This window comes from Corvus hawaiiensis, chromosome 25 (genome assembly GCF_020740725.1).
Source record: "Corvus hawaiiensis isolate bCorHaw1 chromosome 25, bCorHaw1.pri.cur, whole genome shotgun sequence".
NCBI classification, from domain to species: Eukaryota; Metazoa; Chordata; class Aves; order Passeriformes; family Corvidae; genus Corvus; species Corvus hawaiiensis.
The window spans coordinates 2,465,554-2,475,609 of record NC_063237.1 but is presented as its reverse complement, the minus strand read 5'-3'; positions in this window follow the sequence as shown (position 1 = coordinate 2,475,609).

Here is a 10,056-nt window from a genome sequence, read left to right as displayed (position 1 = left end):
TGCTCTCCCCATTGCAGTTCCACTGCATCCACCCCATGGCCTTGTAGGAGCCTCTCCCACTCCTTACAAAGGGATCTGGCAGCTGCTGTCTTTATATGTTCTTATTTCGGATCAAAAAGCACAGAGCTGGAGTTCGCTGTCATGCAAAAAGCTTGTGCAGTGCGGAGGTTGAAACCCAAAGAAGCAGGAGACAGCCTGGGTAAGCAGGAAAGCAGGAATGAGCAACTCCTGGAGTTTGGAGTGAGGTTTCTGCCACCGGGGGATGGGTTGTTGTCTTTGCTTTCCCTTCTCGTGATGCCACCTGGAGACCAGGCATTGATTCTGTTATTGAATTCAATTTCTGGCCAGCACGATTGCTGGCAGAGCTCTCCAAGGAGCTGCTGTTTGGGATGCTGTGGGAAACCAGTCTGACCAGAGGCCACCCAGCAGCCTAAATCCCCCTCTTGGGAGTGGGGGAGAGGGACTGGGCCAGTCCCTCCGTGTCAGAGCAGGGCAGCTTTCCTGCTCTCTCCCGTGGCTCTTCAGACTGATGGCTGTCAATCCCTGCTTTTCACCAGAAACATTAAAAAATCACTTTAAAATTGAGGATGTGATAGGAGAGGGAGCTGTGGAACTCCATCACCTCTTGGACATGAACATCCAGCCTAGAAGACTTGGAAAGCCGTTCTTCCCCTCCATGCATCCCCCAACCCACCCCAGGGACAGCAATAGCATGGAAATAAATTAACTGGCTCTGCCGTTCTGACACATAAAGAGCAACTCTTCATAAAGCCCTCGGTGTTGTTCTCCCTGCCAAGAATCATTTAAGCAGCGTCGTTAGTGACTTATCTGTGCTGAAGCACCAGTGAGAGCTGACAGGGAGAGACCCCGTCGGCCGCTGCCGTGCTGAACATCTGTCTGCAGCTCCAGCTGTTTGCACCCTGCGTGGGGAACCTCCTTCCCTCAGCCACGCGCTGGGACACGGGGCTTACAGCTCCTTCCGAGGCTCAGGGATGGCTCGGAGCAAAGTTTGGGGTGACTGACAGCGGGGAAATGCCTCCTGCTTACTCACAGCTTTATCAGAGCCCTGCTCCTCCCAGGGAAAGCTTCTCCTGATAACCCGGCACTGCAAGCAGCCATAAGGGGTGGGAAGTGCCCCAAACAGCCCTCAGTGGGATTGGGAATTGGGCTGCAGATCCCGAGAGTCTCGGAGCCTCTTAACCACTGGCAGCCTCTTTATCTTCCTAATGCGCCCATTAAGAGAACAAAGTTATCTGCATCTTAAGGCAGGGAATGAAGAGACTCTTACTGCCCTCGAGTCTCCCTGGTCCCAGTGTCTCCAGCTGGTGCTTTACTGGAGTCTGAATTGCTCTTAAATGTCCCCTTGCTCCCCATATCACTGCGTCCAGGGACTGGAAAGGGATTTAAGACGACTGAATATGGCCCTTAACGACTGCCACAAAAGTGCATCCCAGGGAAAGGATGCAAAACACTTTAACCCTTGTAAAAGTCCAAAAGCCTTGTGTTAAATCTCCAGATCTGCCAGCTGAGGTTGCCCAGGTTCCCTGTCTGTGCCGGGTTTGTGTGTGAAGCTGTCTCCTGAAGGCAATGCTGTGCAGGGTCATCTCTGCCCAGCGAGCTGAGGTTCAGGATTGGCAGCCTGATAAAATGAACCAGCCTAAAATTTGCCTGGAATTCTAAAGTCTGGTTTATGGCTGTTAAATTTGAAACCAATCAAGTCGAACTTGAAACCAATTTACTTTCTGAACTCTTCTTTGCTTGCTTGTTCAAATACTGGGAGGGAAGCCAGCTCTGGAAATGAAGTCACTTTTGAAAATGGCTGCTCTCCCCAGAAGGAGGCTCTGAAAATTCCTATTGTAATTTAAAGTCATTTTCCCTCCTCCTCCACCCCCCCATCCCCAAAATATTACAAACTTGGCTTCTGAATCAGCCCCTCCCATATGTCCTCAAATTAAAAAGAGGGAAAAAAAAAAAAAAAAGACAGACACTGGCACTGCGAGACCTTTTTTATGGCACCAATTTTATTGCACAGGATTCAGCCCATTGACAGGCTGTAAAAGTTTATTGGAAGCAGATAGAGCCTGTCAATGGGCTGACCAGTGCCCCTGGCTGGGATTCACCCCCAGGCTGCTGGAGAAGGGATGTGGGTTTGTGGCATTTTCCACGCTTTGGCTGGGTCATCCAGAGGGAGAATTTCCTGCAGGGAAATGCCCGCTGGGAAGCGCCGGCGCTGGCGCAGGGTGTGAGTCAGTTCTGTGCAGGGATGAGGTGCTGACGAGCTCTGTGGTGAGTCTTTGGGGTGAAACACATGGCCGAGGTTATTCATGCCAGCAGGTCTTTCCCTGGCAGCTGGATTGCACTTGGATAATATTCCCATGGATGCATCATCAACATCGTGCGTGAGGTCTTCTGCACAAGAGGAGCATCCCTCTCACAGAGCCCACCAGGCAAAATGCAAACCAAGGCCTTGTGCTGTTACTTGGGACTCTTGTCAACTTGGAAGGGAGCTTTTCCTTGGGAAAATGGCTCTTGGTTCCAAAGGAAAGCTGTTCTTAATTCCTGTGTGCTTTTGCAGGATGCGTGGCACACCTGTGACATGAGTTTCAGGTGCCTCATCTGTGCAAAAGCCTTGGAAGCATTGGGGACTGCCCACAGAAGGTGCTGCCTCATCCCTCGGGGGCTTTGGAGTCTGTCCCAGCAGTCCTTGATGGTTTGGGTTGATGTATCTTATGTACAACAAGGACAAATTCTGCCTTTTTACCTGCGTTCTCTCCCTCTTCCCTGCTTCATGCTGAGCTGCTGCAGCAAAGTTTGTCCAAAACACAGTGAGCTCCTCAGTGGGGAGCAGGGTGCCAGATCTGCTGCGTTCCCAGGGCAATGAACTCGAATGACTCTTTCCCTCTGAGACACTCGGGGACCCTCAGCAGAACAGGGCTGTCCCCCCCTGCCAGACCCCTCACCTTGTTGGCCTGTGCCAGTCGGGCTGTGTTGTCAGGAGCTGTTTGCTGGGGGAGCAGCCTTAGGTAAACCCGTGTTTGTATCCACAACAGCGTTGCATCAAGGTTGCCGCGTGTCATTTCATCACTCTGGCAAGCGACAAGCTCAGGGCTTGGAGTGTGGAACCTTATTTTTAATAAAGGAAAAATCTTTGCACTTTTATTCTGCATCTGTCAGCGATCTCACTTGGCTCAGCCCTGGAGGAGTTCAGCTGGCCCTCGTGTTAAGGAAAACCAACAAATTAGTACAGATGTTTTTCTGAGAGCTACGGGGATCAGGGATCAGTGATTTAATACTGCCTGATATTTGATAGGGGACGCCCAGGGAATATGTGCTGGAAACCAGGAAGTAATATTACATGAAATCAAAATATAAATATGTTCCTAAAGGTTTAGGTAATTTTTTGCAATTTCCCCTTGTACAGTTTTAAATGAGGTCTCTCCTTCTCCTCCTGTTCTTCCTGCACTTGTTCATGTAGGAGCTAGATTCAAAAAGCCAGGGAATAAAATGGAGGCTTTTTGTGTGGTTTTTGGGGGGTTTTTGTAGGATCATGGAATCCCAGAGTGGTTTGTGTTAGAAACTACCTTTGAGCTTATCTTATTCCACTCCCTGCCATGGGCAGGGACACCTTCCACTATCCCAGGCTGCTCCAAGCCCTGTCCAGCCTGGTCTTGGGCACTGCCAGGGATCCAGGGGCAGCCACAGCTGCTCTGGGCACCCTGTGCCAGGGCCTCCCCACCCTCCCAGGGAACAATTCCTTCCCAATATCCCATCCATCCCTGCCCTCTGGCACTGGGAAGCCATTCCCCTTGTCCAAAGCCTTTCTCAGCTCTCCTGGAGCCCCTTTAGGCCCTGCAAGGGGCTCTGAGCTCTCCCTGGAGCCTTCTCTTCTCCAGGTGAGCCCCCCCCAGCTCTCTCAGCCTGGCTTCAGAGCAGAGGGGCTCCAGCCCTTGGAGCAGCTCCGTGGCCTGCTCTGGCCAGCATCTTTCTGTAGGCTTTAGCACCGCTGAGGAGCACACATTTAAAAATAGATATCTGGGGAGGAAGGTAGCCTTCACCACCAGAGGTAGAATTTTGCCTTTGGGAAGCATTCAGGCTTCAGGATCCATCATTCATTGTGCCCTCCCTGCTCCTTCCAACCCTGAGAACTCATGAGAATCAGGATATTCCATGATTCTAGAACTGTGAACTGAGTTGGACCCACAAGGATCATCAATTCCAACTCTTGGCCTGCAGCTTCAAGCTCCTGCCAAGATCCATCTTCAGGAAGGGACAGCGTGGACATGGGAAGTCACTGTGGCACCGCTTTTCTTGGTGACGTGCCAACGAGTTGTTTCTCCGAGGGGTTTGGGGCATTACTTGATCCCTGGTGGTCCAAAAGGGCACCAGTCTGTTGTCTTTTGGAGTTTTATATAATTTTCCACATGTTCTGCATTTAGTGACATCTCTGAGTAGGCTTATCATGACCATAAGGAGCATCTGCAATTCTTCTTGGTGGTTCTGGACACTTAGGAGCTCATGATGTGTCACGCTGGTGAGTCTTTGCCTGCCACATCTCCTCCACGGGGTTTTTGTGTTGCTCAACGGCTTCACCGCTGCTGGGTTGGGTTTGCTGATACGTAAATAACTCACAGCATGAGAATTTATTCACACCCTCCAAAAACCACAAGATATGGAAAAATTCATGTTATTCTTGACTCTCAAAAACATAGCAGTGACTGAGATGAAGTCATAAGGGCTCTGCAATGACCATCAGGGGGGATTTTGAAATAATTCCCAGACCTTCTCTCTGTCCCTGGGATGCCCAGGGTACCCCAGCTGTCTGGCAGAGGGGAGTGCATTGCTAAGCACTGGCAATTTTGGAGTGGAGAATGGCTTTTCTGCTCAACTCAGAGCTGGCAGGGCCTCCCAAGCAGGCACAAGACGACAGGGTTGTGCCTGAAGATTTTTGGGTTGGAAAACTGGCTGGTGAAGGTCACACCAGAGCTGACCTCCCAGGCTGCCGCTGTGCCTTGGGCAGGGCAGTGGTGCTGCCGGGGCCGAGTTGTATCCTCTGGGTAACATGGAACTCCAAAGCATTAGGAAGTTTGGCTGCTCAAAACCCATTGCTTCATTCTGGAAGATGACACAAACAGCAACTCTTTCCCCTCACATTTCCCTTCTTGCCCTTGGGCAAGGACCCAAACCCTTCCTGATGTGTAATGGATTTACTGGTCCCTCACCAGTGGGATGCTGTTCTGGCCTGGTTCTCGTTGCCAGAGCGTCACAGCTTTTGGTGTGTGCCCGGAACATCCCCAGTGTTCATCCTTGAGCTGCGGTTCGTGGGTTTGGATTCAAATAAATGAACTTTTTATGAATGTCCTGTTGAGGTTGTGCTGCAAACAAAGCTAATTAGAAGCTTCTTGGTGATGGAAGTGTTGAGGCAAGGAAATCCAGAGCAGGGAGTGACAATGTCCTGCGCTTCACAAATTCCTGCTGTGGCTGTTCCTTTCCCTTTGCTCATCCGGCTGTGCCTTCCTGCAGCACACAGAGACTCAAGGATCTCTTGCCCGTCCTACCCCACGGTTTCTTGGCTTGCTGGGATTCTGTAACTCTTTTGGTAGTCCCTCTACAGGGATAGGAAGGCTGAGGTTTTTGTAAGGCCTCAGTTGGCTTTAAATTGTATAAACTTCATACTCCTTTTACGTCCAGCCTGCAAACTTAGGGAACGTATTCAACTCTAAAACAATTTCTCAACTTAGTGACAAATCTGCTTCCTATAAACCCAAGCTGTTGGCATTTGCTCTTACACTCCTTTAATGCTTTATTAATGAAGTTCTTTTACAGCTGTTCCATTATTTCACCTGGGATAAGAGTCAGGGTCACAGGTGGATAATTATGTGGGTCATCCTGTTTCTATCCTCTTAAAACTCTGGCACAACATGAGCTTTCTTCCAGCCCTCAGTGTTCCAAAGACTTATTAAAAGTCAACATTAACGATCCAGAGCACTCTCTGGCCAGGTCCCTTTTAAATACGAGTTCTCTGTGCTTGCTGATTTCAAAAGACCTCATTTACTAGCTGTGGCTTAACATCCTCCTTAGTTACTGTTGGATTAGGAGCTATTTCATCATTGCGTGACACAAGCAAATCCCATGGCCTCCTCTCAAAGCCCGAGTGGCTGCTCCTGTGACTGGAATACCTTGGAGCTGTGGAAATACCCCTTGGCTAAGTGTGATTGTACTCCTTTTCTCAAGTCAATACCATTGTTAGGGGGTTTGTTCCTCTAGAGCTGTTTGAGGTGTTTGTCCCACAGGGAATGAAGCAGAAATTTGCTGTTCCCAGGCAGGGAGATCATCACCATGGGGGGAGGGACTGGACGTGGCACAAACATCAGTCCACGGGCAGGGAGAAAAGGAAAGAGGGGCAAGAGAGCTTTTGTGCAGTGGAGATTGTCCTAGTGGAGAGTGGAGAGTACATTCATGCCCAGACTCAGGAATGAGAGAATCCCAGAATGGTTTGGGTGGGAAGGGACCTCAAAGATCATCGTGTTCCACCCCCTGCCATGGGCAGGGACACCTCCCACTGTCCCAGGGTGCTCCAAGCCCCATCCAGCCTGGCCTTGGACACTGCCAGGGATCCAGGGGCAGCCACAGCTTCTCTGGGCACCCTGTGCCAGGGCCTGCCCACCCTCCCAGGGAAGGATTCCTTCCCAATATCCCATCTCAACCTCTTCTCTTTCAGTTTAAATCCTTTCCCCCATGTTCTACAGAAACCTCTCAGAGGAAACCCCTGGGACATGTTAGGGTGGGACAGGGGCCGTGTGCGTGGCCCTTGGAGAAAGGGCTCTTGGGTCACAGCAGGATCGTGATGGGATGAAGGCAGGAAGTGAGAAAAGGCCATCTGGGCTGGCACTGAAGGGACATCTGTGGCATAACTGGCACAAGAACACATCCACATAAAGGAGTAAAACCAGACTTAGCCGGGGTCTCCTGGAGACCCTCCTTGGAGAGACGCTGCTAACGTGGAAACAAAAGGGTGAGAAGGGGAGCAAAGGAACAGTGGTCTAGCAGTGAGCCAGGGAGGTGACAGTAAAAGAGAGGCCGTGTGGAAGTCATCCTTTAATCGCTGCCACATGGATGCAAGAGCCCGGATAAGCTGTGGAAGATCTGGCATTGCACATCTGAAGCAGGAGTTTAAGCCAGGCTGAGGCTGGGAAGGGTTGAGGAAGTGGAAGGCAGGAAATCCTTGACCACAGACAGGGAGTGGGCAAAATGGTACAATGTGGGTGTTTAGGTCTCTCTTATTACTGGACAACTCAGTGTTTCCTGCTTGAAAGGGGAAGTAAAATATTAACTGCTGTGTGATGGTGCCTGGCCAAAGTGGTGAGCAGGATGAGTGCTCTGTACGTAGGTGGTTGTTTAAAGATGAGCTTTGTTTTGGAAAAGTATCACAGAGAAGCAGCTGTTGGATCACTTCTGTTGCTGCTGCTTCTGCTTCATCACAGCCGTGTTCTGAATCTCTGGAAATAAAGTGCCATATACGATGTGGGAGATTTTTTTGCTACTCTTGGTGGGGGAGAAGCAACTGAGCACAGAATGGGAGCTCAATAACCTTCAGCAGTCAGCAGAAGTGGCTCCCAGGTTCCTATAATTATGCTTTTCTCTGCTTCAGGCAGTTTAAAATTAGCCTGTGTGCCAATTCTGTGTTCCTGAAGACCTATACAGGGAATTTAAGCTTTATATTGCAAAAGGTGAGCTGTACAGGAATAAAAAAATTCGGAAGCTTCCATGCATGCTTCTGTTGGCTTTTCTGATCCCACATGAATTGAAGATGTGCTGCCTCTGGGTTTAGCCCATTTGATCAATCCAGACTTCAAAACTTTGGGCAAGTTCAGCATAAATAGTACCCAAACTCCCATCGAACTGCTCTGTGAGCATCTTGCAAATAAACATGTGTCAGTGCAAAGAAACTCTACCCCTGTGACCTGTGTTACTTGTGATGGCTCCAGATCTCTTTTGAAATGGAATCCTTGAAATATGCAGTTTTTCGCCTGGTATTTACTCAAGTGCTTGCCATGACACAGAAGAAAACAAGTCAGTCTCAGGGAGCAGTGGCTACCTCTGGTGATTTATTCTCAGCCAGGTAACTGAATTGCCTTTCCTGCTGGGTAACCACATATGAGGATGGGGAAGAGTAAACTTGTGTGTGTTCAGGTTGTTGGCACTGTGTCGTGGCCCTTTCCCTGCCTCGGGAAGCACGGTCTGGAGGCTGCTGTGAAAAGGTAGATGTGAGCAGGAGAAAACCAGACACACAACAGTTGCTGGTGGTTCGCTGCCAAAACAGCAAACCTAATAAAGTGAGATTTTGCCAGGCATGGAAAAAAACCCCACTCAAACCCAAAGTGTTTCATAATCCCGGAGGTTGTGGATGATAGGAGAGGGAATACGTGTGTCAGTGCTGCCAGTCAGGGAGGTGCTGCCCGAGGATGGGATTAGCTTTGGAGGTGGATGCTGCAGGGGAGAGAAACCTCCTCCCTTCTGGGTGGGGAACAAACCCCTGGATGTAATTTGTCATGGATAAGGTTTGCACATAAATCACCAGGTGCATAAATAGAGGAGGAAGAAACACTGGCCAGGGAAAGCTCTGCCTGGGAGGGTTTGGAGCTGACCTAGGCCCGGGTCTCTTGTGGTTTTTGTATTGCAAATAAAAAGACAAGTATCGTGCTGGGAAGTATAAACAGGGCTCTCAAGCCCTCGGGCTCCACATTAACGTGCTGTCAGCTGCCCCTGGGAGGAGCTGGAGGAAGCTGGGATTATCTCTAAGTGTTCTCTATGTGCACACTCAGGTTTTGGAGTCAGCAGTATGTGCATATTCATCTCTCTGGATTTACGAGTCCCTTCGGGAGTGATGGAGAATAACAAAGGTGAGCAGTGCCGGTGGCACCTTTCCTCTCTCCATGACTCCTCTGGGAGCTTTGAACTGCTAAAGGGGTGAGGAGTCCTCAGGATTTGGAGCAAAAGCCATTCCCAAGTGGCAAATTCTTCTCAGTGCTTCGAACCCTGGAATGACTCTGACAGTTTAATAGCAAGCAGCCTTCACGGGGAACCACCCTCTTCTTAAGCCTTCCAGGAGAAAATCATTCCGTTTAACAGAAACGGCAGCTTTTAGGTGAGGCCAGGGTTAGGTGGGATTTGAGCTCGGAGCAGACCCAAGTCATGAAATCACCCAGTAGCACCCAGAGCATCAGGGCTTGCACGTTCTCCAGTTTGCTGCTTATGTCTTTGGAGGGCAGAGGAGCTGGGAATCGGGCCCCCCTGCCCCACTGCTGGTTTGGGGCCTGTGGCAGATGCCGTAAGGGAGGATCTGTGCTCCCTCTGTGCCACCTACCCTCCATTACCCGTGTGGGAAATTTGGCAATGTGGGAATGTAACACCCAAAGGCTGGGACAGGTCGCCCTGTTGCAAGGATTTGTTGTGTTCAAGGAAAGCACCTTTTCTGGAATGTGTTGGGTGTTTCAGCTTTGGTGAAACCACTTCAGTGTCCCCACAGGGTTTTAACGATGTGTTGTAGAACAATTTGCAGTGTCCTGCGTGCAGAAATTCAGAAGTTTGAGCTGGGAGTTGTCATAAACCAGACTTTGTTGTCAAGAGTCTCGGGGATTTATGAAACTGGAGGATGTGATGATAACGTGAGTAGCTGCAGGACTCTTCCCTCTAAAACACAGCTTTGGTCCCCAAACCTGGATGGTCCCAGTGGTGGGGGAGGCGTAGGGAGAGGAGCTGCTGAAGTACGACACGTGGGAGGTAGGGGTGTGGGAATTAGGATGCTGAACTCCTTCCCAGCACTGCTGCAGTCTCTGTGTGACTTCTTGTGAGCCCCTCTGAGTCACAGGAACCAGAGATAACGATAATCCTCTGCTCCAGTCCTGTCTGGCAGCTTCACCAGACTCCAAACTTTCTGGGAAGGAACGTCCTCTATTATTATCATGATTAGCATAATTGCGGTGCCACAGTCACAAACTTTATCATACATTCCTGGTTTTTGCTGAACTGTAATGAAACAACCAAATTTTGGGGGAC